The sequence below is a fragment of the Anarrhichthys ocellatus genome, unplaced genomic scaffold (assembly GCF_004355925.1).
Source record: "Anarrhichthys ocellatus isolate YVR2014 unplaced genomic scaffold, GSC_Weel_1.0 scaffold2069, whole genome shotgun sequence".
In the NCBI taxonomy this organism is placed as follows: domain Eukaryota; kingdom Metazoa; phylum Chordata; class Actinopteri; order Perciformes; family Anarhichadidae; genus Anarrhichthys; species Anarrhichthys ocellatus.
Window position 1 is genome coordinate 1 of NW_022282043.1, and position 6,573 is coordinate 6,573.

Sequence of the window (6,573 nt, forward strand, 5' to 3'; positions counted from 1 at the left end):
CATAAAGCAGGGGATGCTTTAGGGCGGGGCTACACCGTGATTGACAGATCTCTACCAGAGACCAGAGATGTCTCAATATTATTCAATAAGAGATATTGTATATTTAATTCACACATTCTTCTTTCTCAAAATCTGACAGGCGCATGCTACATTACCCACAATGCAACTCAACCTGCTGACAGTTGTGTGGTAGATTCAGGTGTGTTGTGCTAGTTAGCAGGTTAAGTATCCTACAGACGTCTCAACATTTTTTTCCACTTTTCAAACTTCAACCGACGCCGACTCAAGTGACATCACTTGAGGTCATTCATCACACACTGAAGGCGTACGACTTTAAAAACACCTGGAAACACATAAAACACCTGGAAATCAGTGTTTAAGCAACATGTGAGCACTAAGGTGGGCGACATAAACATCTGCATCCGTTGCAAAGTCTCATGGGAAATGTATTTGTTTAAATGACAACATAATAATTGTTCACTTGTTCACGCGTGTGTGTGTGTGTGTGTGTGTGTGCTGACTCTCGTTGAACATTACCAACTGTCAGTCACAGTACCGAAACTGTGTGTGTGTATGTGTGTTTGTGTGTGAGTGAGGAACTGGGCGATGCCATGAGTACAATGGAAACAGCAGGACAACAGAGTGGACCTATTGTATCTGTGTGTGTGTGTGTGTGTGTGTGTGTGTGTGTGGGTGTGTGTGAAAGAAAAAGAAGAGAATTTTGAATTTGTGCGTGCATGTCTACAAAAACACACACACGTTGAGACCACACACAGTGTACTGGCCTACAGAGTGTGATGATGTGAATGTGTCCACACACACGCACACACATAATTCATCCTTCACTGGCTCGACACAGAAAGACGGACGGCTACGAGTGACAAGAAAACCTTTTAAAATATACATTTAAATATCAGATCTATATGATGAAATATCACAGATGGCGCTGCGTAGGAACACGTTCAGCGAGAGCTTCGTTAATCAGCCGCTGTTACAACACGAGTGTAAGTTTACACTGACGGACAGTTTCTAGGAACAGCGCGGAAAACATTTACTGATTCGTCTCTTTGTGACATTTTGAATTTGAATTGAACTTTATTGCTGCAAATAGTGTATTTTGGATTGTGAGTGAAAGAAAGAGACAAAGTGCTGCTCACTGCAAGTCTCCTGTTGTTCTGTGGCAGCGAGGCGAGTTTACTTACTTTATAGAGATTCTTAATTTACACTTTTATATCTATCTTCACATAATGACTCTTGACTTGTGTTTATCATTTAGAATAAATGCAGGAAGTGACGTAGAGAAGCTGAAGACACGTTCATCTCAAACTCCCTCTTGCAAAATCAGCATTACACTTTGCCAAAGCTCGTTTGTTGTTTCACATCATCATTTACCCTCTTAGTCATCTTCATGCAGCATCATTTATTTCCCAGAAGTCACTGAGCTTCAACCAGGAGAACCTTAAGGTTGAAGGTTGAATGCTTGAGGTCATGAATTGCTAAACGTCGACGATGGTGACTTGACATCTTTGGTTCGTGCTTCCATTTCTCCACAGAGCCTCTAAACGGTAACTTTAATCCCACTGTGATCAATTCCTTTGTGTTTGAGAAATAAAGGAATAATTGTCCAAGTTTAAATCCTTCAGGTTTAAATGCTTTAAACTTGATCTAGAAATAAGAGTTTACATTTGTTTTGGAGACCTCTTTAGACTGAAGGAGTACAAAACAAAAGTATATTTATTGTATTCCTATAAACAACATTTCATATTTCATTGCCACCTCTCATACTGACCTGCTCACTACACAGTTACATTTTGATAAAAATCGATAGAATATGATGCATAAACACAGAAGACAAATGTTCCTTTGTGTCAGTAGAATAAAGCTCGCTGTGAACAGAAGACGCTGAAACTTAGGAGGCCTCTCTCTGTCAGTGATCTCATATAAACATGAACCCCGATAGAGGCAGGGAATGTAAACACGCACACACTCATACACACACACACACACACACTGAGCATCTGTGTGTTTTCGTTGTAATAGTCCAGGATTTTCTGCAGCCTGCAGACCTTTAGTACAGGCTAATTAGGGCAGAAGTATGACTAATAAATGTAATTATTTTTCAGATTTGGTCTGTAATTTCTGTCATTAATCTCTATTTTCTCTGTTTTACTTTTTTATTGTGTGTGTTTGAATTCAAGCATAATAAATAACAGAAGATTTAGCGAGTGTGACATCACCTGTTGCTGTTCAGTAATTAAATAGTCTACATTAAGTAGTTCTGGTTCATCTCCGACACTTTAAACTCTCAGTTTTAGCGGATCAGTTTAAAAGGAAACACTTCAGTATGATCAATATATCAACAGTTACTTTTAACATTTCTGTTTGAATGCACAGCGGCAGACTTTGTGTCCACAAAGCTTCACTCCGGTAGGACTCGAACACAAAACCTTTCAGTTTCACTCCTGGTAGATTCATTATATCAGCATGAAGGGATTCATTCAAGCAGGAATTTCACAGTCTCAAGGTTCACTACAGCCTGTTGGTCATAGATTGCAGTATTTAAGGGTCAACTCTGGTGGGACTCAAACCCACAACCTTTTAAACCCAATGCGCTGTCCATTGCGCCACAGCTTCTCTTTCAGCTGGTAAAAATTCAGCAAAAAAAGGAAGATAAGAGAAACTAAGGATATAATCCAGCCTACAATGCTACAAAGTAAAGGTTCAAAACATGCTGCATGTAAAGCTTGACTTTGAAGGGACTTAAACCCAAAACCTCTGAGTTTAACTAGTGGAAAGTTCATTATATCAGCATGAAGGGATTAATTCAAGGAGTCCACAGTTTCAAGGTTCACTACTGCCTTTTGTCATGAAATGCAGTATCTAAAGGTCAACTCTGGTGGGACTGGAACCCACAACCTTTGAATCACATTTGATGATCACAGGATCATCATGTTTTAATGTTTTTTGTTGTCAGTATTACAGTGATAGTGGTCTGTTCATGCTTTGGTTCATTGTATTATCATTTATTATAACAATACTTCCCATGGTAATGAAAACATATCACAGGCTCAGAGACGTCTGTCTGACGCTGCTGATGTGACGTAAGTGAGAGTGTTGGACTGCTGCCATCGTCTGTCACTGGTGTGTGTGTGTGTGTGTGTGTGTGTTTGTGTGATGAGGTGTTTCTGAAGCGGATACACCTGGAAACACCTTGGTAGGTGATGATGAGGTTGGCCACTTTTACACACACACACACACACACACACACACACACACACACACACACACACACACACACACTCTTAGCGTAGTCTTTAAGCTCTGATGGATGTTAGCCCTGTGAGTGTGTGTGTAACCTCAATGTAACCACAGCATTGGAGCTGATCACCACACGTTCTCTCTCTTTGAGTGATTGATTGAAGTTGACTTTGTGTTTTCTGTAATTTAGACTCATTTTCTTTTTCAAAGCCACGTTTCATTCTCTCCTCTGTGAAGGTACGTTCACGCTGTGCAACGCTCTCCTTTTCTTTCTCCACTTTCAATGTACTTGATTTTTCTAAAATTAATTTAAATCCCTTTTTGTCTGCATCACGGAGTTTGTTTTACTGCTGCAGAAAGGAAGAGGTTCAGTCTTTTAAAAAAGGCAACAAAACCATTTAGTTAGGTTCAGGAAAAATAACTACAGAAACATCTACAGCGCATTATTTTTCGTAGGTATAGAAACAAATGCAGGATGAGTCGAACCTGGCCGGTTTGAGATAATTCAGTCCGTCCTCTACTGTAAAGTCACAACCACACCACTTCTGACAATTTACAAATAACAACTCGAGTGGGACTCGAATCCACAAACTTTGAACCCCCAACAACACTTTCAGAGCAGGCTCAGGGTTGTTAGATCTGATGAAGTTGTAAAGGTATCTGATCCATGAGGTGCTTCACGTGTCGTGTTTTTTTTGCTTTCAGCCTTATTGGAGTTGTAGTTGCTTTAAAAACATGTTTAAATTGGTGGAATTAAGTTTGGCAGCAAATGTTATGAAAAGATACTTTTTATGGGACTATTATGGAATAAATATGTTTAACGTTAATTGAAAACATGAGTACATCTACTCATTGTAGTACATACTGATTTACACTTTTAGTTTCCTCCAGTGAGCAAATAAAGAACAATCTGCAGGTGTTTTCACACAGGGATTTCAACCTGCAACCTGCAGACCTGCTCTGAATCTGGCTTGTGTGACTGATCCGCCTGAACCCCCTCCCCCCCTTAACCCCCGTCACCCCCCCTCCCCCGCCTCTGACCCACATCTCTCAGTCGTTCAGCAGACAGCTGCAGAAACACTCGTTTACGTACGACGGACTAATTGGGTCAATCTGTGTTACTGTATCAATGACTTTGTAGGAGGGTGTTATCCTGCAGTGGACACACACACACACACACGCACACACACACACACACAGCGGGACCACATTCTTGTCCTTCAGCCAAACATTACATATGTCCTCACATAAAAAAAAGAGAGAAATCTTTTGAACGGACCTCCTCTTCTTCTATGCCGTTAAAGAAAGACGTGTGCAAAGGTTTCTTCTTCTTTGTGAGTCTCTTTGTGCCTCTGCTGCGCTTTTATGTTGTAGAAGAAGAACTTCCTCAGAGAGAGAAAAGCTGCACACAGTACACAGAAGAGAGTCAGTGTTGAAGTAAAACCGGAGTTTTCTTCTCTCCAGGTTTCTACTTCCTGTGACATCATCGCAACATGCCTGAGGGGTCACGGCGTGGCAGCCAGAGATCGCCTAGCAACACAGGTAAGGGGCGGAGCTTGGTTGGGTTTAGTGGCTTTCTTGTGGGAACTTAAAAGGGCAGATTTCAGCTCCTCTGCCACGAAGAGAGTCAACAGTGTTCCTCTGCTAATGGGACTGTGTTCATCAGCCAGAAGGAAAAGGGAAGGAGCTATGAATGTGTTCCTAATGACCGATCACCATCGTAGACAGGACGGAGGTGAGGACCTAGGTGACGACTACCCGATGGAGGTGACAACCTAGGTGACAACCACAGGAGATACTTGATGAAGACAGGACGACTATGGGATGTAGGTAACGACAACAGGACATAGGTGATGACTACGGGACGTAGGTGATAACGTAGGTGATGCCTACGGGACATATGTGTAGATGACAGGACGAAGGCAACAAGATGTAGGTGAAGACCTAGGTGAGGACTACGGGATGTAGGTAACGACAACAGTACATAAGTGACACCTATAGGAAGTAGTGATAACTTAGGTAACGGTGACAGGAAGTAGATAACGACCTCGCTGATGAACAGGACAGAGGTATGTAATGTTCAATGCCTCAAATATTTTGAGCTGGCATGAACGAATAAGCCGGGGAAAAGAAACATTGGGGGCTGAAATAACTTACATCCTACTCAGTCTCACACAGTAAACTCAAGATGAGGTTCCGGAGTCCTTCAGCTCCACAGAGTCATGTTTCACTCAGCACTCTGCTGCTCTGAGGCTCTATTTTTAACACGTCCTAACATACCAACTTAAACGACAGCCTGTCCTCAGGGTAGGTAGCAGGCTCTGTGGCGCAATGGATAGCGCGTTGGACTTCTAGTAGAGTAACACAGGAGAAGTTATTCAAAGGTTGTGGGTTCGAGTCCCGCCAGAGTTGTTTATTTGCAGCTTTAAACCCTGACTACTTCAGCATTAACGTGCACCGCGATTGGTCAGTGGGCCAGCGTGACTTTTGTCAAACACAAAGCTAGCTAGCAGATCTTAGTGTTTAGTAAGAGTTCAGGTTGAAACATATGTAAGAGAAGTTATGACATTTTTAGCATTTTGCTTGGTGTAGATTATTTTTTTTTAACTTAGTTTAGCTTTGTTTTTTAACACTCAATGGCTGAAGGAGGAGAAACGGATTTCTCAAGACCAGAAAAACTGGACATCATATCAAAGTGTTGGTCAACCCCACAGCTTGCATGGAACAGGATTTGTACGAACGGTATTTCTGGCTGACAGAGGCAGAGAAGCGTTGCACATTTTATGGCTAAGAATGAAACTTTTACTGAGACCCGAGTGGATCTACAACTCAACGAACACGTTCGCAGGAGGACCTCTGACTGGAACTGAACCGATGTTCTGTACAAACGCGTCATTAAACTCTTTATTATCAAAGAAAGGAGGATGGACTTTGTCTTTAAGTGAACAGCAGCTTTGGTAAGTGAAGTGCTTTTGTGTTTTTACATCTGCAGTAGCGTTACAACTGTGTTCATTTGTCTATGGTGGTGTTTTTATCATATGGTTCATATTGTTCCCTCTGATGTGAATAATATTTGAATGGCTCGTGCTCTTCAGTGTGCGGTGGAATACGCTGCAGTGTTGCTGGATTGATTTGTTGCTTTGTTGTCATATAAATATATGTGACTGGTTCTTGTTTTGTGTTGATTACATTGATTCCGACTTGTCCATTAATGACGAAGCATCCTGTCATTGTGGAGTTTGCCGCGGTTGTTTTCCCGTTAAGCTAGTTTAGCGTAGCCTCAGCTGTTTTTTGTTTTTGTTTTTTTAGTTCCGG

At 41.6% G+C, this 6,573-nt stretch overlaps 1 non-coding gene across 1 annotated transcript; it reads left to right on the plus strand.

Annotated features, from left to right (window-relative positions):
- The first annotated feature begins 5,575 nt into the window (after positions 1-5,575).
- trnar-ucu (transfer RNA arginine (anticodon UCU)) lies at positions 5,576-5,670 on the plus strand. Its single transcript has 2 exons — positions 5,576-5,612; positions 5,635-5,670. It is a non-coding gene; the product is annotated as a tRNA-Arg (tRNA).
- The last annotated feature ends 903 nt before the right edge of the window (positions 5,671-6,573 follow it).